This window comes from Mustela putorius, unplaced genomic scaffold (genome assembly GCF_011764305.1).
Source record: "Mustela putorius furo isolate JIRA1106 unplaced genomic scaffold, ASM1176430v1.1 tig00000508_pilon_pilon_pilon, whole genome shotgun sequence".
In the NCBI taxonomy this organism is placed as follows: Eukaryota; Metazoa; Chordata; class Mammalia; order Carnivora; family Mustelidae; genus Mustela; species Mustela putorius.
This window is the reverse complement of record NW_025421402.1, coordinates 16,354,959-16,381,849: the sequence shown is the minus strand read 5'-3', so window position 1 is coordinate 16,381,849 and position 26,891 is coordinate 16,354,959. Positions and strand designations below refer to the sequence as shown.

Sequence of the window (26,891 nt, the reverse complement as noted above, 5' to 3'; positions counted from 1 at the left end):
GTGGGGCCCAAGTAGCTTCAGTTCACAGGATAGGCTCATGAGTGACATGTGACCAGAGGCTGCCCTGTCGTCATTAGCCAGCCAAGTCTTTGTCCCGGGAAGATAAGGAATAGTGTTAGTCATGGATTGGAACAGGTCTGTTGGTTTTTGCTTCCACCTTGCATTTTAGAAGCAATTATATATCAAGGTTGTCCATAGATTTACCCCAAATGTGTTGTATTTCCCTCAAAGAAACTTACCTGGAGAAAAGGCCATAGTATAGTTTATGTTTACACCCTAAGAAAAGTTCCATCCAGCTTGTAATGTCCTTTAGCTGAGTGCTCATGTTCAAGTACTTTCTGTAGCAAAAGTACTGTTTCAAGAGCTCCAAAAAGATATGTTCTCCTTGACCCCTGAGGATGCTAAATGTCCCCATTGCTCAGATGGCTGCTTGGCTCTTACGGTAGCATCGCTAATGCCCATGGGCAGTCTCTTCAGTAGAAAGCATTAAGGAAGCTCTGCTGCTCTTAGTGGAGACTTCAGTTACTAATCTTTCTGCCTCCTGTATTAAAAACTCACGGGGGTTATCTGAGAGGGGTCAGATCCAATAGGGAGTGATCTAGAAAGGGAGGGAAAAGGATAAAATAGTCATGGTTGTCATATTAGTCTGTTCAGGTTGCCACTGGGGAATACCACAAACTGGGTTGCTTCACAGAAATGTGTTTTTCCTACAGTTCTGTAGGCCAGAAGTTCAAGATGAGGGTATTTCCAGTGTTAGTGTCTGGTGAGAGCTTGCTTCCTGGCATGTAGATGGCTACCTTCTCACCACTGTGTCTTTACATGGCTTCCTCGCTCTGTGCACATGGAGACAGAGACAGACAGACACAGAGAGAGAGAGAGACAGACAGATCTGATGTCTCTTCCTCTTTTTGTAAGGACACTAATCCTACAGAATTAGAACCCACCCTTATGACCTCATTTACCCTCGGTCACCTGCACAAATACATGGATGCTGGATAGCTTAATATATCCAGCTATAACGCGTATATCTACCTATAGATAAATACAGCTATCGAGTATGTACTTATATCCTGAAACTTCAAGTTACGTCTCCCATCATCTACCAAATGAGATACAAAAGTGTCAATCCATATTTGAAGGCTTCTCATCTTTGAATTACCCAACTATCGTCATTTTGGGGGATTTACTCGAGCCCAACTTCTGGTTTGTTATTTGCGTTCATTTGTTTTCCACTTGGTAGGCTTTGTCCCTTTGTGAAAGACTGAAACGTGTCTCCTTCCATCTTCCCATTAAGTCCTGTCCTCAATTTCTTCCCTAAAGTCTAATTAAAAGGTACTTTTTGCGAGAGGAAGGAAATGGAAGGGAGGTAAATACGGAGGTGGTGGCCTCCTTCCCCCGGAAATGTCTCCTCCAATTCAGCATCTTGTGAGCACTGTTAATTTGCATTAGTCGGATTTGTCCTTATGGGGTGTTCTTAAAACATTCATTTGTACTTCCTCAAAGCACAGAGACTAAGGCTAAAACTAGAAGACACAAAACAACTCATTGAGTAGGAACGAAGCTAGTCAACCTTTTACTTAACTGTACTAACTGCTGACAGAATGACCTCTTACACCACTTCCTTTGGATCTGCCTACAACACAGAGAGCCGCTACCATCTGTATTCATGAGGTACGCACAAGGAATGTTGACACAGGCTGTGTGTGTGTCAGAGAAGACTCACTGGTAGATGGGCACCTGGGTGGCTCAGTTGGTTAAGCATCTGAATCTTGATTTCAGCTCAGGTCATGATCTCAGGGTCATGAGATCAAGCCCTGCATTGGGCTTCATGCTCGGTGCAGAGTCTCTCTCCGCTCCCCCTGCCCTTCCCCCTGCTCACACACTCGCTCTCTCTCTTTCTAAAAAAACTTAAAAAAAAAAAATAAAAACACTAATGGGTTGAAAAGTAAAATTTTATTTTATTTAGATTTTTATTTACTTGACAGAGAAAGAGAGTGAAAGAGAAAGAGAGAGCAAGCAAGAGCACAAGCAGAAGCAGCAGCAGGCAGGAGAGGGAGAAGCAGGCTCCCCACAAAGCAAGGAGGCCAACGTGGGACTTGATCCCAGGACTCTGGGATCATGCCCTCAGCCAAAGGCAGATGTTTAAGGCTTGTGAGCACTGTTTGTATCTCATTTGATAGATGATGGGAGAGGTAACTCGAATGTTCAGGCTGCCACCCAGGCACCCTGAAAAGTAAAATTTTAGATCTCTAAAATTACCTACAAAATGCCAAGCAACTGAATTTACTTAAAAAAACAAAAACAAAAAACAAACAGACCCGAAACAAGTCATGTTTTGAATTTGCAGGCTTCCTGATACAAAATGACCATTTTAACTGTTTTAACTGTGGTGAGGAAGTAGAGAAAGAATTGTGGGGTTTTTTGTTTTTTTGTTTTGTTTTGTTTTGTTTATTTTTTCATTAACATATACTCTATTATTAGCCCCAGGGGTATAGATCTGTGAAGAATTGTTTTTAATCTCAGAATATTTGCAATGTATAAGTATATATGTGTATTTATTTCCACATGAATAAATATAGATATTCACAATTCACATTCATTCCATGCATGTGAGATTTTTATATTGGTCTTGTGAAATAAAAGAATTTCTTCAGTATAGAATATAATAAGTGTATCTCAGATAAAATTATTACCAAGAGTTTACTCAGACCGATATATACATACAGAGTAAAGTCTCTTACATGAACCCACTCACAATAAGCAAAAAAACCCCAAAACAACAACAAAAATAATATAGTACACATTTTCAGGACTTACTTACAGCAAAACTTTATATTAGGACCTATTCCCATTGCAGCTTCTTTTTTGCAATCAACCAAGGACTAGCTGGTCTTTTGAATCCCCAAAACTGTGTACCCTGATGGGTGTGTGGGTTGGGTCAGGGTGATTTACTATGCTCCGAAGCAGCAAGCCAAACAGAGCAGCAGATATACAAGCTCTTTTCACTGTGTGGAAAACAAAAGGAACAAAGTCACATTCAGTGCCTCCCGCCACCAATTGCCTGGGGCCAGCTCCAAGAAGGAACAACAAGGTCTCCCTGCTTTAAGGATGTTTCTGTTGCAACCATTCGAAACAACGTTTTATTCGCTTGTGCTCTGGGAAATACTTGTCAAGCGAGTTGCTCCACAGAGAAAGATTGTATGGTCAAGCCACTTCGGGAAATACTGACTCCTTGTCTCCTTCTAGGACATTCTTAAAGCACCTTAGCCTGTTACTGGCACTGCATAGCCTCCAAGTAAAGCAACCTCTTGAACTTTGTTTAAAACAGTATTTTCTCAACACAGGTAAGTATTACAATCTTTTCCCCTCAACCTTCCTTTAGGAAGTGTTGGTTTACAGAATTTTAGTTTGGTCTTGAACTAAGCAAGTTGATCTAAGTGTTCCATGATAGAAAAATATCCAGGGGACTTTCCTTTTTGTGGTTAATTAATATAATGGAAGCCACAAAGCTGCTCAAAAATTCTAAGAGAAAGCAATTATGACAAAGAGCCCATCCGATTCCTCAAAAGAATAAAGGCAGTAAATGACACAGTAGCAGCTCTGGAGGCTGCTTTATTTCTCCCCACTGCGCTCAAGCTGGGTTTTCAGCTAATTCAAACCCTGTGCAGCCCCCGCTGACCCAGTGGGATCACCACAGACTATTTCATAAGAATTTACTAGAGTGAAGCAGTGAAGAGTCTCCACTGTATACATTTACACACCAAGAACCTCCACGGAAGGGCCGCGCATGCTGTAGTATATCTAAGTAATGACCCTTTGGACACTCTTATTTTGTGTCTTTTGGGCTGTGCTTACTGCCAGTACATCTTAGAGATGATATTTTCCTGTGAAAATGTGTGTGCACGCGTGTGTGTGTGCATCTCTGAGAGCGATGCCATTTGAGGAATGGTAGAAGAGTGAAGGCATCCCACCAGTGGTTTTTTCCAAACCCGTATTTTATCGGTGCTTTGTGGTACCAAGAAATGATGGGATGAGTACGTATTTGTCCCGTCCTTTGCTTTCTTCTAAGTAGTACATTTTCTTGGCTTTACTGTCATCTTGAGCCTTATTTTGGAGGGCAGAAGAATGCTTAGGTCATGTTTAGTTTTTATAGTCTCATTTAGTGGAAATGGATCCTTGGGGCCCAGTCTATGCCCATTGCCTAAATTTAAAGTTCCTTTTTCTTGCAGGTGGCTTAATTTATATTTGTTGATGGCACAATGAATGCAAATAACCACACGGGTGACCTTTAGGAGGCTGGAAGAGCCAAACCAAGTGATGTGGGTGACTCGAATTCAGAAAGGGATTTTGATATATTTTTGGCTTTTCTAGAAATACTATTTTCTTGAGGAAGGAAAATGTTTAATCACCCAGTAGGTATTTTGGAAAAAGATACAGAGAACTAATCTGTGGCTAGTGATCAGGTATTTTAATGCCCTACCACTAGATGAGTGATCCATGGCACAAGGAGACCTGAGCAGAATTATGGAAGCACTAGAATGGGTTCTCTGCTCAGCCTCTGTTATTGCATCCTTATATATCCTAGCAGGTCTACACCCCTGTGTAAAATGAGAACACAATTATGACTGCACCATGACCCAATATGATGTGATAGAAAAAGGAAATGAATTGTTTTTTTCATGATCTGAAAGTTCTTCTGTCCAAGAATCTGTACAAAATGATGCTTTGGCTGCAGCTAATAATGGAATCAGGTAGATGAAATACCAGATCTGTTACCACAGATTAGCACTCTGTGTGTTTCCAAAATACCTACTGGGTGATTAAATTAAATTAAATAAACCTACTGGGTGATAAATTAAATTTTCTTTCTCAAGAAAGAAGGTATTTGTAGAAATGCTAATAATGGAAGAAACCCCTTGTCTGGAAACTCTGATGCAGAAGCTACTTAATGCTAAAATTTTTGGTCCATTTGATGAGAGCTAGTTCTATAAGTCTGCGTGTTTGAAACTAATAAAACTTACTTCAAATATAAAGTCATCCTATTTATTTATTTATATGAAATATATTTATTTATTTATTTATTTGAGAAAGAGAGAGAGAGAGCGTGCACCCACAGAGGGAGAGTGAGAGAGAGAGGCAGACTCCCCACTTAGTGGAGAGCCTGATTCAGGGCTCGATTCCAGGACCCCGAGATCATGACCTGAGCTGAAGGCAGACACCAAACAGACTGAGTCACCCAGGTGCTCCTAAATACCACCAATTTAAAAATTGATTTTGAAATAGGAAGAAAATGACTTCTCTGCCCAATCTGAGGAAAAAGTGAAGATGATTGAAACTTTTCATTCGTGGTTTGTGGTGTCACAGTCTGTGAGACTCATAGCCTATTTGTGCCGCCTCTTTCCACGAAAAACGCTGGTCTCCCCCAACTCTCCACTAAGTCCTACTTCACTATTTGAGGATCATTTTGACTTGGAAGCAAGAGCTTTGCCCAACACCTTGGAATCCAGTATTGTCACTGGAGTTACTCAGTTCACTGGAGTTATGAAGACTGATTATATTCCTGCTTATATACTGCTCTAACCCATTTTCTGTCTCAGTAAACCACCTTGACTTCAATCACACAGAATGAGTGCTTTTGGCTTTTTGATAGTTTGGAGGTTAGCATCTAAGTCCATCCTAGTTGCCTAACTATGGGACTGGCTCATAAGCTTTTTCTGTACTCCCTAACATCAACCACCTAGGATGTGAGTCATCTCCTGATGGTAGTCTCCCCATACTCTGCTTCCTTTGCAAGGTGACTCAATTAATTTAACCTATCTCGCTGTATTCTGTGACCTAGCAGCTGTCTCATCTATAATGAAATTGAAATAAGAAATCTATAATATCTAAGTCTTCCTAGAGGATAAACTCTTTGTTAGAAAACTGCTCAAAAAATAGGAATTTTAGAACTTTTTTGACTTGTCAGGATCATATGTGTTTTTTGGAGAGGATTTTAGCATGGCTTCAATACTTATGGGAAGTAGGGGCATTTGAATTTTCGAAAGTTATTAAAGAATTTTGGAATTTTAACTAGTTTCCTCTGGTGACTCACTGGTTGAAAAAAAAAGAAATAAAAAGAAAACTATTATTGAAGGAGAAAAAGAAAAATCTCATATGATGAAATCTGTAAGAAACAACTTCAAGACCTATGAGATCAGGAAGTATATGTTATGTTGGACAAAAAAAAAAAATGAACATTCAAAATTGATTGGGTTCTCTGTCCTTGTGGAATAAAGCAAAAAAAAAAAAAAAAGCACAAATTGCAAAGGAAGAAATATAACTATTTGCAGATAATATGATTGTCTATGAAAAAAAAAAAGGCCAAATAATCTATTAAAAACCTAGAACCAATAACTGAGACCAATAAAGTTGTAGGTTACAAAGTTAGTGTGCAAAATCAGTCATATTTCTATATACAAACAATGAATAATTGGACGTTAAAACTGAAAATGATACCATTCAAAATAGCTTTAAAAAAAAAAAAGAAATACTCAGGTATAAACCTAAAAACATAGAAGGGGTTGCTAAAATAAAAAGCACAAGAAGCTGGTAATAGAAATAAAAAATAAAAAACTAAATAAAGGAAAAGACCTCTCATGTTCATGGGTTTGAAGACTCAACATAGGAAAAAAATTAATTCCCCCCAAATTGATCTGTGGGTTTAATGTCATTCTTACCAAAATACCAGTAGGATTCTTTCTACATAGGGACAACTTACTTTTAAAATTATATGGAAAGAAAGAATTATAAGAATGAAAACTAGCAAAAGGAATTCTGAAAAATAAGAATAAAGTTAGAAGAATCATACCTCCTGATGATTAGAATTACAATACAGCTACAAAAGTCAAGCCAACTGGGGTATTGACAGAGTGATAGAGATTAATGGAAAAGATCAGGAACCCAGACACAGACCCACACAAATAGGGCCCGTTGATTTGGACAAAGATGCAAAGGCAGTGCAGTGGAGAAAACATACTCCTTTCAACACATGGCATTAGAACAACAGGACATGCATTGACAAACCAATGAGCCACAACTGAAACTCTGTAGTTTGTACAGAAACAAATTCAAAACACACTACAGATCTAACTACAAAATTATGAAACTTCTAGCACAAAATCTTGGTGCCCTGTGGTTGGGCAAAAGTTCTTGTTCATGACACCAAAAGCACACACAGAAATTGATAAATTGAGTTTTATCAACTTGTTCTGCTAAAGACACTATTAAGAGAATTTAAAGACAAGCTGCAGACTTGAGGATAGAGTTGATTCCTACATTAAACCAAGGTAGGGGCATCTGGGTAAACCAGTTGGTTAAACATCTGCCCTCAGCTCAGATCATGATCTTGGGGTCCTGGGATCAAGCCCACATTGGAACTTGGCAGGAAGTCTGCTTCTCCCTCTTCCTCCGCGCCTCCACTCCTCGGCCCCATGCTCGTTCTCTCTAAAATGAGTTAAAAAAAAAAAAATCTTACCTATACATTAAATCAAGGTAAAGGAGACTACCAGCGGAGAAGAGAGTCAAAAAAAGTGTTACCAGAAAGAGGAAGCTTAGAGGAAGACTCCAGAGAGTTTCTTACTTAGAAAGTCAGGAAGGGACAGATAAAGGAAAAATGTTCATTATGTAACATTCACAGCATGTGTATTTTTTTTTCAGGATATTGTTACTATGTAAAGTAATTATTTTTTCCCAAGGGAAATAAACAACCTCTGTGGTTCTTGCTCTATAAGTAGATTGAAATGGAAAGTCCAGACTGGTTATTCTAATACATAGTGAAGTGTATATATATATATATATATATATATATATATATATGTATGTATTTGTGTGTGTGTGTGTGTGTGTGTGTGTGTATAGTGAAGTAGGAAGTATATAATATATAGCAAAGTAGGAAGAGCATCTGACTAGGAAATGGAAAATACAGGTTCGAGTATCAGCTTCTCCTAAGAAAGTATGCTGATCATCTCTGTTCTGCAGTCATATTTAAATGAGAATAATAGTCACTCTTTGCCTGTGTCACAGAATTTTTTATGAAGACCAAAGAGATAAAAATGTGAATTTTGAGAAGTATAAATCACTATATACATAAGGTATTATTATCATATTTAATGGATGCAAATGAAGAGCTCCAAAGGAGTATTAATTCTATTTGAATACATTTCACTGTGAAAAGACAGGACTTGACTTTATGTGAACATTCAAGGTATTTGTGCTTTCAATTGTGCTCTTCCAGTCTAGCCCAAAGGTAATAATTTTCTGATTCTTTTGCTTAACGTCTGTTTGTCCTCCTGTCCCTCATACTCTACTATCCTGCCCCCAAATCTCCTCTCCGAAAGTAGTTAAAACTGCAAAATAGGAGATAACACCTATAATAAAAAAAGACAATCTCTCTGCCTGAAACCCCTCCCCATCAAAAATATAATTATGTGTTATAGGATTATGCCCAGAGACTACAGAAATATTTGTATTCACATGCAAATATGAGCTGTAGGTAAGATTGGCTTTTACCACATGGAGGTCTGATTTATTTTTTTAGATCTTTTTTATTTAGAAATAATTACAGGCTCATCTACAGCCATACTACCCTGAACATGCCCGAGCTCGTCTGATCTCGGAAGCTAAGCGGGGTTGGGCCTGGTTAGTACTTGGATGGGAGAAATAATTACAGGCTCAAAAGAAGTTGCAAAGCAGCACAGAGAGGTCCCACATACCAATCACTTCGCTTCCAACCAATGTAAACATCTTATATTACCTGAGCACATTATGGGAACCAAGAAAGAGCCATGGGCACAATCAACCAGACTTCAAAAGGAAAGCCGAAGATCCAAGTTTCAGGGGTGGGCGGGGAATTAAAGAGAATTTTTAGAAAAAGAAAGATCAAGTGGAAGGAGTGGGGATGTGATTAGAAGAGACAAGACAAAGTTCACAGGCCACATGTGTCCAGGGTAGGTGGGTCGGGGTATTTGAGGAGGGGCCCAGGCAATGTGTCTCCTTTAGTTTCTCAGTGGTTTAAGATCATAGAAGAACCATTGTGAAGTTCGCCTTCAAGGTTTTGTTTTGGTTTGTTTAAGATTTTATTTATTTACTTGACAGACAGAGATCACAAGTAGGCAGAGAGGCAGGCAGAGAGAGAGAGAGGAGGAAGCAGGCTCCCTGCTGAGCCAAGAGCCCAATGCGGGGCTTGATCCCAGGACTCTGGGATCATGACCTGAGCCAAAGGCAGAGACTTTAACCCACTGAGCCACCCAGGCACCTCTACCCTTGAAGTTTTAATGAAAAGTGAAGAATAGAGAAGAATGGATAACATATATGCTGTATATGAGATTTCAGTTCAAACTGAACTGAATCATGTTGAGATTTTCTACCCATAGTTTGTCTGAGACTCCCAGTGTCTGTGCAACCTGCACCGGGAGTGAACTTCGTCGATGGGAAGGATGGTATTACAGAGCCACAAGATGTTTGGGGAGAGGGAGAATCATCATATGAAGAGCTCAGCCTTGGAAGGAGAAGTTCCTAATCCTTTTGGCAAGTGGTGAAGTAAACATTTTCTGTTTGCCAGAGGCCTTACTTCCTTATAACTTCAGTGAGAATTCTTAAAGCAGCCCAGATCAAATTCTGCTGCGGCAAATCCATCTCACCCAGAATGCTTGAAAAGCAAAAACCCTTTCAGTATTCTCAGATGAAATATGATTTCAGTTTCCCTTTTATTTATATTATTCTCTTTAGTCTGGACTGAATCATTTGTTCAATTAGGAAGTAATTTCAAAACTCCTCCGCTCTCCTTAGAATCCTTCCACACGAGCGTCACACAAAGAGTCAGAGAAAAGTCTAATTTTTATGTCTTTGAAGCAGTTTACCTGATCTTTACGTTTTGACCTTGTTGGTGTTTTCAGAAGCCATGTGTAGAATGGTGGAGTTAGTCAATAATATAATCCAATCATCGATAAGATACAAACTTCTTGTTTATTAATACATGATTAAAAATGTATATGATAAAAAGATATCGACTATAGCCCCGTGTGTGGATGACAAGAACAATTATGGTTCAGACTCCTAATCACTGTGTGAGCCGTGAACCCCCGCAAAAGTCAATAGTCTGTTTAAAAGTCACAACACATCCTCTTCTCTTCTTCTTCTTTTTTTTTTTTTTAAGTCCAGCGGTGAGACCCGTGATTTCTTATATCTGCATTTACTCATATAACTTGAATTCACTGAAGAAACGTTTACGGTCCCCCCACCCTGGATGTGACCTCACGATACGCACTGGTGTTACAGGAAAAAAAAAAAACAACCCTGGCTTTGGGGGGGAGGCGGTCCCCAATGGGTTTTATCTGAATCTCCAAACTTTGTTTCAGAAACTGAAACAAAGCATAGGACACCTTCTGTGACCAAGGAACCCATTGAGAAGGACTGATCATACCAGCCCCACAACTGCTTCTTTGGCCGAATTAACCCGCTGAGCTGCCCAGACAACTAAAGTCTTAGAGAGAATACAATTACGCTCTTACAAATATAGAGAGACACACATGTGTGTAATTTATATTCCAGTAAATCTGAAATAGTTCAGCTTCCTGATGCTTGTAGCCTAACAGGATGATTACTGTTTATATTAGATAGAAGGAAAAATCTATGTTTCCTCGAGATGAAAGGTGAGAGGAGAGGTCTTTTTTTTTTTTTTTTTTTTTTTTTTTAATCCCAATCTGGAGACCATTCTTCCCAGGAGATTATAAACTCTGCCTTCCCAATATCCAGCCCCTGTACCCACTCAGCAGAACATAGGTAGGAGAGACAGATGGCAGAATTACAATACTTCGCAGACCAAAGTCGCTTGCCGGTATTAATGCTGGTGGCAGTCACTTAGCAGGGCCACAGAAGGAAAGCCATCCTCTTAAATGCTGATTTTGAACAGATCCTGGAAAGCAGCATAGTTGAGCAGCACAAGTGATAAAGGCCTTCCTTGAAGTGTGAACTTCGGAGAACTCACACTAAAATTTGAGAGCCTGGGTGTTCTTTGCAATTATTCCTAAAGGCCCTAGTGCAAGGAAATTATTTCAATCCATGACAGCTGCACCCACAAGAAAAAAAAGGACAAAGGAGGAAGAATATAAAGGCACTTCCTAAAAACAACCCTGGATAAGAGTTTCAGAGTCTGTTTAATAATTAGAAAACAAACATAGAAGTTAACATCCTCACTTTATGCCATTTGTAATTGCTTACAGTATCTTTTTGCTGATACTAATTTACTCCCCATCCACTTGAATGTAAATTCAAGCATTCTCAAATCATTATTTTATGACCTTTACAATGTTCCTGCTTCAGTTTGAATGATGGCACACAGGAAGATAAAGGCATCCCTAGAAAAGGTCAACCAGTGGCCGGCCAAGAGATCTCTTGAGCTAGTCATTGTAGCTCATAGAGAACTCACGGGGTCCAGAATATGTTTCTTAGATTCAGAAACTCGATTTTGATGCTGTGTCACGACTGTCCACTTCCAAGGGTTAGACTCACATCATTATAACTAATGAATGACTGACGTATACAACAAGACGGTGCTTTGAAGTATGTGTTTAGAATGAAACACACTAGTGTTTGAATCCTGGCTCTGCCGTATACTGTCTGACCTACACAAGTCCTCTCTTCCCCCAGCAAAGTGGAAATAATAACTTGCTTTAAAGACTTCTTAAAAAAAGATTATTTGGGAAATGTATGTATAATTGCCTGACATACAATAAGCGCTTAATAAATGGTGGGTATAGAAACGTGAATTTATGGTGGATAATGATATAAGTGTTCTGGGATCCAAGTCTTGGTCATAGCTGTCCAATTTCTCTCATACCTGATTTCCCCATTTTGTTCAGAAAGTGTATCTTCAGAAAATAAACCAAAAAAAAAAGTCAGGCTTGTTCATACTAAATTAAAAATCACATTCCATTTTTGTCTTTGAGGATATATTTGAGCCATCTCATTCGGAGTCTTGGGTGCTCCCTAACTTGGCATATTTGTTTATTTGTTTATTATTATTTTTTTTAACTTGGCATATTTATAGGCAAGTCCTTGATAGGTCTCCCAGGGCTGGATCACGTTATCAATATCATTCTGTCAGTCACTAACCTTATATGCTTTACTTATAAATTGTTTGGGAGAATTTCACTCCCACCTTCAAGCTGTCCTTGTCCACTGTCTAGCTAAACATTCTTGCTAGATATGCATATCTAGCAGGTGTCTAGGCTAGATGGTCCCCCTGGCAGTAAAACTTTATCATAAATAGAGTGGACAGACCAGATAAACAGCTCAGATGGCTGCCTTATATAAAGGCTTTCCCTTACCTAGTGTGTTTCAGATACATTTTTAGAAAGCAATAGATATTATTCTCCTGTGCACAGGCATACATAAGAATCTGTTTAAAAATGAAACTTAATTGAACCCAATAATTCCTAATGCAAGACTGGCAGGTGTCCAAGAGTAGAGCTCCTCTCAGTATCTCATCAGTAAACCAGGGGTAATGGAGCCTACCTCGTAGAGTTGGGTGAGAATTAACTGGGAAAGTACATACAAAGCGCTAGCCCAGTGTCTGACAGAGCGAGCACTCAGTAAATGATGGAGCAGGTGGCTGTGGTAGGGACTGCGATGATGGAGAAAAATTAATGTTATCCTTTCTCCCAACTAAGATAATTCGTGTTTCCCAGTTGTATAGCACATTGTGTTCCACTTAATATAACGCTAAAGGTACTCCGATATATGTTTGTTGTTCGTTGTCTGTCTTGGAAACATTTCCTGCAGGTAATTTCTTGTACTAATTCAGGCTGTTCTCAAGGCAAGTCCCTCCTTATTAATGGATAGAAACAAAAATATTTTTAGAAAGATTTTGCATAACAGCAAGACCGAGAGTCTAAGAGTGAAGGTATGCTAGTAACAACTTATTAAAATCATAACAATTGATTGACTTTCTATTATTAATTACTAACTTTTATTTTATAGAGCATTTTTAGCTTCACAGCAACATTGAGCAGAGAGTCCCCCTGCCCTCATACACGTGCAGCCTTCCCCACTATCAGATTGTGCCCAAGAGTGGTGCTTTTGATACCAATGACACATTGTTATCGCCCAAAGCCTATAGTTTACATTAGGGTTCATCTTGGTGTTGAACGTTCTATAATTTTAACAAATGGATAATGACATATATCCTTGATTGTAGTATCATCCAGAATACTTTCCCTGTGCTAAAAATCCTCTGCTCTCCGCCTATTCATCCCTCCCTCTCCCCTAATCTTTGGCAACCACTGACCTTTTTAGTGCCCCCATGGTTTTGCCTTTTCCAGAATGTCACATAGTTGGAATTATGCAATACATAGCCTTTTCAAAATGGCTTCTTTTACCTAGTAATATGCATTTACATTTCATCCATGCCTTTTCCTAACTTGATCATTTCTTTTTAACCTTGAATAATATTCCATTGTCTGAATATACCTCAGTTTATTTCTCCATTACCTTACTGAATGACCTATTGGTTGATTCCAAATTTTAGAAATTAAGAATAAAGCTGTTATAAACATCTAAGTGCAAGGTATTACTGTGGACATAGTTTTCCATTCATAAATACCAAAGAATGCAACTGCTGATTGTAAGGTAAAAATATGTTTAGTTTTGTAAGAAATTGTCAGATTGTCTTCCAAAGTGGCTGTACCATTTTGCATTCCTACCAGCATTGAATGTTTTTTTTTTTTTTTTTGTTCTACATTCTCACCAATATTTGTTGTTGTCAGTGTTTGGATTTTGGTCATTCTAGTAATTGTGTAGTGTTATTTCATTATAGTTCTAATTTGCCATTCTTTGATGAGATACGATATTAAACATCTTTTCATGAGTTTGCTTGCCATCTGTATTTCTCCTTTGTGAATTGTCTGTTCACATCTTTTATCCATTTTTTAATTGGGTTGTTACTCTTACTATTACTGTGTTTCAAGTGTTCTTTGTATATTTTGGTAACAGTCCTTTGTAAAATTTGTGGTTTGTCTTCTCATTCTCTTGAGACTGTCTTTCACAGAGTAGATGTTTTAAAATTTTAATGAGGTCTGAACTTATCAGTTGCTTCTTTCATAGATACTGCCTTTGGTGTTGTATGTAAAAAGTCAGCAACATACCCAAGATCATTTAGGTTTCTTCCTATATTAGCTAATGGGAATTTTCAGTTTTGTGTTCTGTATTTAGGTCTTTGATACAATTTGAGTTAATTTTTGTTAACAGTGTAAAGTTTATGTTTAGATTCATTTTTGCATATGGATGTCTAGTTGTTTTAGCACCATTGGTTGGAAAGACTATCTTCTTCATTATATTGCTTTTATTCTTTTGTGAAAGATCAGTTAACTATACTTATATGTGTCTATTTATACTTATATGTGTCTATTTATACTTATATGTGTCTAATCTGTTCTATTGATCTTGTTGTCCATTTTTTCATCAATACCACAGTGTCTTGAATACTGAAACTTTAAAGTAGGTCTTGAAATCAAGTAGTGTCAATGTTCCAGCATTGTTCTCCTTCAGTATTGCACTGGCTATTTTGAGTCTTGGCCACTTTCCTATAAACTTTAGAATCAGTTTGTTGATAACCTCAAAATAACTTACTCAGCTTTTGATTGGAATTGCCTTGAATCTATACATCAAGTTGGGAAGGACTACATCCTCACAATGTTGAGTCTTTCTATCCATGAACATGGAATATCTCTCCATTTATTTAGTCTTTGATTTCTGTTTTCCCAGAGTTTTGTAGTTTTCTTCACATTGATGTTGCACATGTTTTGTTAGATTTTAACTTAAGTATTTCTCTTTTTTTGGCACTAATGTAGATGGTAGTGTATTTTTAATTCAAAATTCCTTTTGTTTATTGCTGGTATATAGGAAAGCAGTTGACTTTTACATATTAACTTTGTATACTGCAATTTGGCTACAATTGCTTATTAGTTCTAGGGAGGGTTTTTGTTGTTGATTTTCTTCCAGATTTTCTGCATATAAACAATCATGTCATCTATGAACAGACAGTTTTATTTCTTCTTCCCAAGCAGATGACTTTCATGACCTTTTATTCTCTTATTGTATTAGCTAGGACTTCTAGTACGATGTTGAAAAGCAGCAGTGAGAAGGGACATTCTTGCCTTGTTCTTGATCTTATCAGGAAAGTCTTTAGTTTCTCACCACTAAGCATATTACTTATGGGTTTTTTTTTTTTGGTAGATATTCTTTATTAGGTTGGAGAAGTTCTCTTCTATTCCTAGTATGCTGAGAATTTTTATCATAAACTGGTGTTAGATTCTGTTAAATATTTTTTCTGCATCAAGTGGTATATCATGAGACTTTCTTCTTTAGCCTGTTGACGTGATACATTACATTAACTGTTTTTTCAAATGTTCAGCCAGCCTTGTATATCTGGAATAAATCTTCTTTGATTGTGGTATATAAATCTTTTTATACTTTGTTGGATTAGATGAAATGGAGAAATGAAATGGAAAATGTTTTTAAAGATATAATCTGTCAAAACTCACACAAGAAGAAATAACTTGAATTAGCTTATAGTTACTAACCAAATTGAATCACTAATTAGTAAACTTCCAAAGCAGAAAGCAACAGGCCCAGATGAATTCCCTGGTAAATTCCATCAATTGTTTCAGAGAGAAATTTTACCAATTATCTATAATCTCTTCCAAAAATAGAAGCAAAAGAATTATTTCCTAACTCATTCTCTGAGGTCAGCATCACCCTAATATCAAAATCCCTTTCATCTAATTGTCAACTTTGTGGCCATAGAGTTGTTCATAATATTCCTTTATTATTCTTTTGGTATTCATGAGATATGTAGTTATGTTCTCTCTTTGATTTATAATATCAATAATTTCTCCTCTCTTTCTTTTTCCCATTAGCTTGGCTAAAGGCTTCTCATTTTATTGGTCTTCTCAGAGAAACAGTTTTCAATTTTGTCGATTTTTCTCCATTGATCTCCTGTTTTCAATTTCATTTACTTCTGCTCTAATTTCTATTATTTCTTTTCCTCTGTTTATTTTAGATTTATTTTGTTCTTTTTTTCCCTAGTTTCCCTAGCTTCCTAAGGTGGAAGCTTGATTAATTTTAGATCTTTCTTTTTTATTACATTCATTCAATGCTATAAATTTCCCTCTAAGTGATGCTCTTGCCAAATCTCACAAATTTTGATGAACTGTACTTTCATTTTTTAAAAAAAATTTATTTATTTATTTGAGAGAGAGACAGTGAGAGAGAGCATGAACGAGGAGAAGGTCAGAGAGAGAAGCAGACTCCCCGTGGAGCTGGGAGCCCGATGCGGGACTCGATGCTGGGACTCCGGGATCATGACCTGAGCCGAAGTCAGTCGTCCCATGTACTTTCATTTTTATTTAGTTCAAAATCTCTTTTAATTTGTCTTGAGCTTTCTTCTTTGATTTATGAGTTATTGAGAAGAGTGTTTTTAATCTCCAAGTATTTTGGAATTTCCTAGCTATATTTTTGTTATTGATTTCTTGTTTAATCCTACTGTGATCTGAATAGACATACATAATTTCTTTTCTTTTAAATTTGTTGTGTTTTATGATGCAGAATGGGGCCTATCTTGGTGAATGTTCCATATGAATTTAAGAAGTTAATCTCTCTTTTAAATACATAAATCTTTTAAAAAAAGAATATTATGCTCTTTATCATTACATAATGTTGTTCTTTATCCCTGACAAGTTTCCTTGTTCTGCTTTATCTGAAATTAATATGGCCACTCCCATTTTCTTTTAATTAGTGTTAGCATGGTATATTTTCCTCCATCCCTTTACTTTCAATTAATGAGTGACTTAATATTTAAAGTGGGTTACGTGTAGATAACATAGTTAAACCTTGTTTTTTGATCTACTCTGACAACCTTTGTCTTTTATTTGGTATATTTAAAGCATGGGTGTTTAAAGTGATTATTGATATAGTTAAATTACTATCTACTATATATGTTACTGTTTTCTATTTGTTGTTCTTATTCTTTGTCCCTATTTTTGTCTTCTATAATTTTTTGTTTTTGTTATTTTAATTGAGCATTTTATGTTATTCCATTTCCTCTTATTTCATAGCACATCAATTATGCATATTGTTTTACTGTTTTAAGTGGCTGCCTTAGAGTTTGGAATATATATTTTCAACTAATCTATATATATATATTTTCAACTAAATATATATTGAATATATATTTTCAACTAATCCAAGTCCATTTTCAAATAACACTATAGCATGGTTAGTGCAAGTACATTACAATTACAAAATAATTCCATTTCCTCCCTCCTGTTCTTTAGATCATTTTTTCATTCATTTTCATTTATATATAAACTATAATCATCAAATGTATTACTGCTTTTATTATCTTGAATAAGTTGATATCGCTTAGATCAATTAGGAACAATAAAAATAAATGTTTTTATTTTATACTCACTATTCCTCCTCTAAAGCTCTTCCTTTCTTTATGTAGATCCAAGTTCCTGACTTACATCATTTTTCTTTTCTCTAAAGAACTTAACATTTCTTGCAAGTGTACTGGCAACAAATTCCTTCAATTTTGTTTGTCTAAGAAAGTCTTTATTACACCCTCATTTTAGAAGAATAATTTCAAAGGGTACAGAATTCTAGGTTGGTAGTTTTTTTCTCAATGCATTAAATATTTCACTCCACTCTTTTTTTGTTTGCATGGTTTCTGAGGAGACATCATATGTAATTTTTGTTTGTTCCCCTATATGTAAGATTTTGTTCTGGCTTCTTTCAAGATTTTTTCTTTATCTTTGATTTTCTAAAGTTTGAATATCATCTATCTAGTGTAGTCTCTTTTTGACGTTTATCCTACTTGGTGTTCCTTGAGCTTTCTGGATCTGTGGTTTGATGTCTGACATCAATTGTGAGAAATTCTCAGTCATTATTGTTTCAAATATTGCTTCTGTTCTTTCATTCTTTCCTCTTACGGTATTCCGGTTGTAAGTATTACAACGTGTAGTTGTCCCACAGTTCCTGGATGTTTTATTCTGGTTTTTTTTTTTTTTTCTCATGCTCTCAGTTTTCTAAGTTTTTATTGTCACATTCTCAACTCAGAGATTCTTTCTTCAGCTGTGTCCAGTTTCCTAGTGAGACCATCAAAGGCATTTTTCATATCTCTTAGTCTTTTTCTAGTATTTCTTTTTTATTTTTTCTTAGAACTTCTATATCTCTGTTTACATTATCCCTTTGCTCTTGCATGCTATCTACTTTTACCGTTAAAGCCCTTATCATATTAATCATATGTATTTTTTAAATTCCTGGTCTACTAATTCCAAAATTCCTGCCATATCTCACTGGTTCTAATGCTTGTTTAGTCTCTTTAAACTGTGTTTACTGCTTTTCAGTATGCCTTATAATTTTTGTTGGGAGATGGACATGATATACTGGGCAAAGGAAACTGTAGTCAATAAGTCTTTAGTAATGTAATTTAGTAATTTAGTAATATGATGGTAAGGTGTCTGGATGCTGGACACGTTCTATAGTGTATGATTAGATCACAGTGTTTTAATATGTGCATTTCACCAGTGCATCTCAGTGTCATCCCCTTAGGTGGGACATAATGGCTAGAGGGGGCTGGAGTTTGGTATTTCCCTTTCCTCAGGTAGGTTAGGCTCTGTTAAGCCCAAGTAGGTTAGGCTCTGGCAAAATAGTTTCTCCTGAGATCAGGCTTTGTGAAAAAACAAACACACACAAAAAAAACCACATACAAAAAAACAAAAGACATAAAGTTGCTTTTTTTTTTTTTTAAGATTTTATTTATTTATTTGACAGAGAGAGATCACAAGTAGGCAGAGAGGCAGGCAGAGAGGCAGAGAGAGGAGGAAGCAGGCTCCCTGCTAAGCAGAGAGCCCAATGTGTTATGCTCCATCCCAGAACTCTGGGATCATGACCTGAGCTGAAGGCAGAGGCTTTAACCCATTGAGTCACCCAGGCGCCCCCGAAAGACATAGAAAAAGTAGTTTCTTTTCCCTCCTCCTGCCAGAAGTCTGAGGAGTTTTACCTGATATTCACAGTGAGGTGTATAGTTCCTCAAAATAAAAGTCACAGAAGGATGGGGTCCCATCTGTAATGAGCTCTCACATCTGTACACACTGAGCCTCTGGCCATTTCTCAGTTGCAGTTGCTGTTTTCCTACCCCAGGACTGGTTCCCAAGGAGGTTTTCACACTTGGGATTTTGTTGCCATAGGTTGTGATGGTTTGTTTTCATCTGTCTGTCTTTCCAATTTGGGGGGTAGAAATTTTGCCCTGTGACCTCACTTCTCTGTTGGATGTAAATAAGATTGTTCAGTTTTTCACTTGTTAGAGTGGCAACATCTGAGCTCCTTACATGCCAGACTACAATCATTGGCTTTCGAATATCCATATTACCTAGTTCATACTTCTTGGAAATGAGTATGAATAAATGGCTGTAGAATTAAATACTGACTTAACAAGACTTATCTCTGCTTTTTGATTTAGATCTGCTGAATCAAGGTGATCTGTTGTCATGGTCTCCCATTTATCTTAGCCATCGCGTTTCAAAGAGCCTATGATAGTGTGTCCTGTGACAAGGAAAGGCTTAGAGAAAGAAATAGAATGATTTTGAAAACATAACCAAGAGCTGAATGGATAGACAAATAAGTAATTCTTCCAGATCCCCCGTATCCCAAAGTCTATTGACACTATTAATGCATCCAGAAATGTTTAATGTCAAAATACAATCTGAAAGCAAACAAATTCTTTCTTCATCTTAAAACGAATATACACTGAAGCGGTAGCATCTGCTCTCTAAGAGTTTTAAATGACGCACCAATACCCGAGAGGTAGTGTTCTTCATCCTAGCAAAGCTCTCCTTGTAGCCTTTGCCAGGTCTTTTTGCTCCCTGTTCCTGTTCTCTAATAAATCTTGCCAAAGACATTTCATTGGATTGTAGACACGTGTCCCATAGATTCCGTACTTAATGCTATAAAGAAGATGTATACTTTAAAAAATAAGTATTTGGGGGGCTCCTGGGTGGCTCAGTGGGTTAAAGCCTCTGCCTTCAGCTCAGGTCAGGATCCCAGAGTCCTGGGATCCAGCCCTGCATTGAGCATCATCGGGCTCTCTGCTCAGCGGGGAGCTTGCTTTCTCCTCTCTCTGCCTGCCTCTCTGCCTACTGTGATCTCTCTTGTCAAATAAATAAAATCTTAAAAAAAAAAAAGAAAAAGAAAAAGAAAATAAATAAATAAATACTTTTCTCTGGTTCAGGCAAATTTATCTGCATTCTTTTTTGTTCCTTTTGTCACCTCTGGGACATAACTGTCCAGGGCTGGTTAGAGTTGGGAGTGTAACACGCAACCCCTGATCATAGTTAGCCACAGAATTAATTCCGGCCCATGTTCTAAACAACTAAACTTACCAGTTCTAATAATTGGTTGTTCTAGTTATCACTAAAATAATTAATTGAACAAAATAATGCAGCTGGTTAATTTTCCATTATATAATACCAAGCAACTGTTTTTACTTTCATCTACATGATAGTAAATTACTGTTTTAAAGTTGAATAGTTTAAAAAAAAAAAAAAGCCCAACAACTTTTGTGCAATGGAAGGCAGAAGAAGTTTGTTCTGTGATACTTATCTAGTATTCAATTGAATGGCAGAGATCTTAGCTACCTTTTGGTTAGGTCAAGCCAGTGCACTAGTGTTATTTGCAAACATCTGGAAACAAGACATAAAAATAGATTATTATTTAGGCTCATGCATATTTATGTGTCATTATGCATACCCACTCATACAGTAGTGCATATTAGTTCCAAGTATTTTAGGAAAAAAAATGTGACATCATTTTATTAATTTTTGTCATTTCCTTTCTCCTCTAAATATCTTCTCATGACCAAAAAAGCTACAACAAAGGGAGAAAAAAACCACAATACCTCCAGTAGGATATCTTTATTGGCCGTACGAATTCCTAAGGATTATTATCTTTTTTACTGTGTGTGTGTGTGTGTGTGTGTGTGTGTGTAAGATTTTTTGTTCACTTTGTAATATACCTGTAATACACTAATACTTTAAAAATTTGAGCATGGCTAGTCTCAAACAATTCCACAAAACACTGAGTGTGAGCTGATAGGAAGTGATTTTTAAAAATGTGCTTCGGTTAGTATCTTGGTTTGGGTCTATAAGCTTCCTTGTCACCCTGACTCAATAACTACAATTTAAAGGTACAGTTTTCTTTTTTTAATAAGTCGGCTGTGCTACTGAACGGAAGCAGACCAAATACAAATTCAGTTTCCTTCTGATTTCAGTTTGACATGGTGGTTCCTGTTGTTTACAGATCACTGGAATTCAGAGAGAATCAGACATATGAAACAAAGTTCAGGTAGGATTAGATGCCAACCGTTGCTGCAGATATCATACAGTGGCCTTTGTACAGCTCATACAGTGTCTGAAGGAGCACACATTTTTTTTAGATCTGCTCTTGTGGTCTCTGACGCCATTAGTACACAGTAGTGTGGAAAGGTCTTAGCTATCCTGATATTCAAAAAATATTACCTCTATCAAGTATCAAGACATGAAAACTAATGCATTTATGGCAAATGTACCTGATAAAAAGTTTCTCTGTTAAGTCACAAAGCAAATTAGCAGAGGAATGTTGATTACAACACAGTTTTCATAAATACAGAGTTGAATAGCCAAGGCCCCTTTCTTTGGATAATTTTTATTATGTTTTATTCCCAGTTGATCCATCTTATAGGTTAAAAAACGTAACCAGGGAGCAAGATACTTCAGATACTCCAAAGTCCTCAAAAAAACAAGTTGCTGTAGGCCAATTAGGTGCTGAGGGCCCGAAGGACTCAGGAAGACTCATATATCTTTAAAGTCTATATGGTTCTCCTATAAGCCACTTACCAGCTTCCTCTGAGAAAGACAGAAGGGGAAAAAAAGATAAATGCTCCCAGGATCTGATGATATAACACCGTGCAGCTGCTAATGCATATGGATGTGTCATGCAAATGTCCCCAGCAGAAACACATTCTTTAGTTTAAACCTGCAACCATATTCAGCAGTAAAAGAGTTTCCAAATCAAACTGCTGACTCCCTTTTTTTCCCTCTTATCAAAACACACCAGCGTACATCTTACCAGGCAGAGTAAATCAAAAGAACCAGCTGGGGTAACCAACTCTTGTTTTTTCCCTGGATGTCAGGTGTGTGCTGCAATTTTGCAGACCAATTTGTGAGCTGAAATAAGTAGCTGTGGTCCACTAAAACTCAAAAATAAAGCCATTTGGGTAATGCTTGTGCTAACTTTTCAGAGGCCTTTTCTCTGCAAAGAGACATTGTAATTTACCAGTTGTAAATTACCAACTGATTATATATATATATATTTTTTTTTTTCCTCCTGACTAAAGATGTGCTCTGATTATGCCTTTAATCTTTATCTGAATATAAAGAGATCTGGAGGAACTCAGGAATTACTGAGTAACAGAACTTTGCTCTGTCTTTATCTTCTCTATTTTGTCAGTTTTAAGTTTTTGCAGATTCCCTGATAAATTGATGGGCAAAGTAGATTCCAGGGAAGGACACAAAAAGGAGAATAAGAATGGGGTGGGGGGAAGAAAAGAAGTGGAAGGAATTTGGGGAGCAATCTCATGACATTAAATTTTGCAAAGCATCGACATAGAGCATACAGCCATGAATTTATTGCGACATATACTTCTGCTCGCGCTGGTACTACATATTTATTGAAAAGTTCTGTATTGGGGAATGAAAAATGTCAAACAAGAAACTTCAACTGTTACCTGGAGGGGACGTTAAACGGTAACTTGGGAGCGATTCGCTCCAACTTTTTTATGGCTGGGAGAAGGAATACCGCTTTGACATTTTTTTTTATAGGGATGTATGCTGCAGCTAAGCACTTGGAAGAGCGAGTCCGTGGAGATTAGATGCGGAAAAAGAAAATGAGTACGTATCTGGGGATTAACCCGCATTTGTGCTCTACGGGGAAGCCGGCGAGGCACTCACTTTGAAGGCACCAGTCCAGTGAGACGCCATCCATTCTGAATGAAATTACTCAGGGTGAAATTGCATGTTTCTGCAGGTGGCAGATGGTTGGTCGGGGAGCGTTCCGGGTTTCCTCCTCCCTCCAGCCGGGATGTGACTGGCCTGGCTAGAAGATCACCCCGGAACACTCTAGACTCGGCCACTGGGCCTAGAGCCCAACACTAGCCATAGATTCCCTTCTGCGTCCTGCCTGCAGTGCGCTCCAGGCAGGGGGGACCCCTATTCCCGGTCCCCAGACCCAGGGCCTGCGAGAGTTTGCGGTTTTCCTTCCGGGAGCCCGTGGCGCAGGGGAGGAGGTTGGAAGCAGGAAGGCCAGAACCACAAAAGGCAGCCGTTGGCCGGGTCTCTCGGGCCACCAGGCTTCTTGGCCACCGCTTCTCTTCATTCACAGAGAACTTGGACCATTTAAAGAACTCAGGCTCCATCTCAGCTCAGACCCAATAAGCCCAGGTTAGGCTGATTAGAAATGATTCCAGAGTCTTCCCTTCCATTCTCCTAAGTTCCCCGCCCAGGGTCAAGTCAAGTCACATTAAAGGATATAAGATGCCTGCTTCTGGAGCCGGTCACTCACTCTTTTTTCTTTGTTTTCCTAGAGGGAAGGCGAGAAAATGTTAGCTGGAAGAGAGCGAGCGCTTGCAATCTGCACCCCCTCCCGCCCCTCGATGCAGGCAATTCCTCGCACGCACCTGGCGGCGCGGGCCGAGCGGCTTCCGCGCGGCTAATATACATATTTCGAGGGGGAGGCTGGGCGGCTGCTTCTTCGCCGGGTCAATGTGTTAATTAAAAGTTGGTCCGAGTTGGTCAGCACGCAGTCCCAGATGTGCTTAACAGCATGCAATTAACACATAAGGCAAATCTTTTTGAAGATACCAGAATTGAAAACCCCCCAAAGAAACCCCACCCCGCCCCCGCCCTTCACGTGAAATAGCAATGGCAAATAAGGGAAAAGTCATTAAAAGACGTAATTAAATGTGGGCCGCCGTTCTTGGAGGGGGTCGGGCTGGAAAAAAAAAATTCCCTAAATCTGTATTTTTCAAAAATAAATAGCAAATTGATTTCTTTTTTTTCTTTCTTTGCTTTTTTTTTTTTTTTTCCTGCAGGACGTGCAGGCCCGAGATCGTTTCCCTCCGTTCCCACCCCATGTATATTAAACAGCCGGCGAGCGGCGGCCGCGCGGCGCGGTGACCTAGCAGGCGCCCGGAGTCCCCGGCCTCTGCGCGGGTCCGCGCGCAGCCGCCGCCGCTGCCGCGGGCGACTGCAGAGGGGCCTCCCGCAGCCAGATTGGTTTCTACATCCAGGGATAATTACCGCAATCTCACTTGCCTAGCGTCCTTAATATTTTCAAAAAGTGCAGGGAGGAGCGTGTGTGTGTGTGTGTGTGTGCGTGCGCGCGCGCGCGCGGGTGTTGTGATAGAGTCATTCTAGATAGAATTTATGAAAAGTGAAAAGTATCGGTGGAGACAATATCATCATCGCCCCCAGCGGAGAAGCCGGTCGGATTCCCGTCGCCCAAGGCCGCTTCTGCCAGTTCACGCCTGCCCGCAGTTTTCTACCTTGGTTAGCCCATGCACAGAGTTCTCGGGCCTCCACGAGCCAGTTTGTTTCTATTTGTCTTTTAATTCCAGCTTTCTCAGGCAAAATTTTAAAAAAAATTTCTTTTGCCACCTCTCAGAGGCAAACAAAGACCCCGATCGGTTACCCCCCCCCCATTCTCTCCACACACATTCACACGGGCACGCGCTTGCGCGCGCGCGCACACGCAGGCATACACACACACACACATACACACCACTTTGCAACTTCCTCGCGTCCCCCGTCTTGCGGAAGCCAGAAGAGGACTTGGTGCCCAGTTGGGCACATGGGCGCCACACCAAGCCTTCGGCCAATTTCTTGGTTATCATTTTAGCCTTGTCACTTAGGACGGCTTGGTTTCAGGGATGGTATGTGATTCCATCACCAACACCCCCCTTAAGGGTAGCGGGGTAGTCATTCTAACCAAATAATCATATGTGTCGTATCGGAAGGGCGTGCCTTATTGATGACACCTAATGAAGCAAATAATGGATTTGCAGTATCTTAGCTATTCATCTGGTCCCTCTAGAAACCTGGGTGTTAGGGGGCGATGGATAGTGATGGATGGAGAGAAAGAGAGAGCAAAAGAGGGGAGGGTAGAGGGGGAGAGAAGGGGCCGGCTACAGATCCTTGGAAACGGATCAGATTTGTTGAATGTCAGCTTGAAGAAGGCAGTCTGAACCATGATTTAAACACGGGCAGGATCATTGTTAACTAGTGTCCAACGACTGCCCCCCACCCCCACTCTGCCTTCCTGCCGCTCCCTTCTTTTCTCCCTTTTGTAGGATACAGAAGGTGAATAATGAAACCATTTTGCTAATAGTTTATGAGCCATGAGATTGGAAATGTATATGGATAGACCGGAGCACCAGACTAAAATCATTTGAAAGAAGCGTGAGGCTTGGCAGGGAAAGAAAGCCGCGGTGTCCTCTCTCCCCAGCCCGGAGCGGAATGGGACGGATGAAGTGGCCTCGTGCCTCTCCGCTCCATCCGAGGGCAGCGGCTTGGCCCGTCCTCCCGCCAGCCCCTTCCTCTCCTCCTCTCCCCGAGGGGCTGGAGCGGGAGGGAGATGAATTGGGGCGATGGCAAGATAGCGCGAGCGGGAGATAATCGTTATCACCAGGATTTTTCTTCCAGTGATGGGCTCTAAAAAGATCTATCACACTGGGCAGCTTTCCCCGAGGCAGAAAACAATAGACGTGAACTTCGCGCTGAACACAGCCACGGGACCGCAGCTTGTGCGTCTATCTTTTCTGTCTCCATAGGGCCTGTGCCTCTAGTACGAACCCCCAGAACCTTCGAGAAAAGCCGCAAGCACTCATTGACCTCCACACTCGGCCCGCAAGGAAGTTTCCTTGCGGAGTCAACCCGAAGGGTTAGGGGAGGTCCGGGTGGGGTGAAAGGTAAGGCGCTGGCCTGGACTCTTGTCTTCCCAGCCCACAAAGGTGCCGCGAAATCTGGGCATATACTCGAAGCCAGTTCGAAACAGCGGCCCAAGCCAATGGCCCGCGATCTCCCCATATCTGGCCCAGCGTCCCGGAAGGCGAGCGCGCGCGGATAGAGCGGGGGCGGGCTCCGTTAGAGGCAGGGGCTCCAGGCCGGGCTCCCCAGCCGGGGCAGCAACTGGAGCGGGGAGGTTGGGACAGGTACGTAGCCAAGGGAGCGCAAGCCAGGCTGGAGTGCCTCGGGACACCCGGGCTCCATCCAGCTCCGTCTGGGAGCACCTTCAAGTGCGCTTCAGGCCGGGTCCTGGGGGGAAGCGCTCCTTCTGCCCGAGCACCCGCCGCGCGGGCTTGGAGGCGGTGGGGGGGCTGGCACTGTCTGGCGGGCCCGCTCGCGTGGACTCGGGGGCGGCGAGCACACCCCGCCGGGTGAGTGGCTGGTGCAACCCCTTAGCGCCTCTGCTTTTCCCCTCTCCTTCCAAACCGGGCTGGTTTCCGGGAAAAACCAAAATAACTTTTCCGTTTATGGGACGGTAATAGGTGGGAAGTGGTGTTGGAAGAAGCGCGTATGGGGCAGCAACGCCCCCACACCAACTGCCTCGGAAACCCTCTCTGATTTTCTCCTAGGAGTGAGGGGTAGAGGTTAGGCATTTGACATTTCCGTTAACAGGGGGCGGGATGGTGGTGTGGGACTGGGGTAGGCAATGTAAAGAAGAAGCAGCACCGTTCGCCGGCTCCCTCCTCCCAGCTGGAGGCC

The 26,891-nt window shown here is 39.8% G+C and overlaps 1 long non-coding RNA gene across 1 annotated transcript in view; it reads left to right on the top strand.

The window, feature by feature from the left end:
- LOC101679452 overlaps positions 1–24,152 on the top strand; it is a 28,283-nt gene extending 4,131 nt beyond the window's left edge. Inside the window, exons 3-6 of the long non-coding RNA XR_006607086.1 lie at positions 3,247–3,344; positions 21,365–21,438; positions 22,953–23,021; positions 23,714–24,152. This is a non-coding gene — a long non-coding RNA (uncharacterized LOC101679452). The remainder of the gene's footprint in view (positions 1–3,246; positions 3,345–21,364; positions 21,439–22,952; positions 23,022–23,713) is intronic.
- Positions 24,153–26,891: the final 2,739 nt, after the last annotated feature.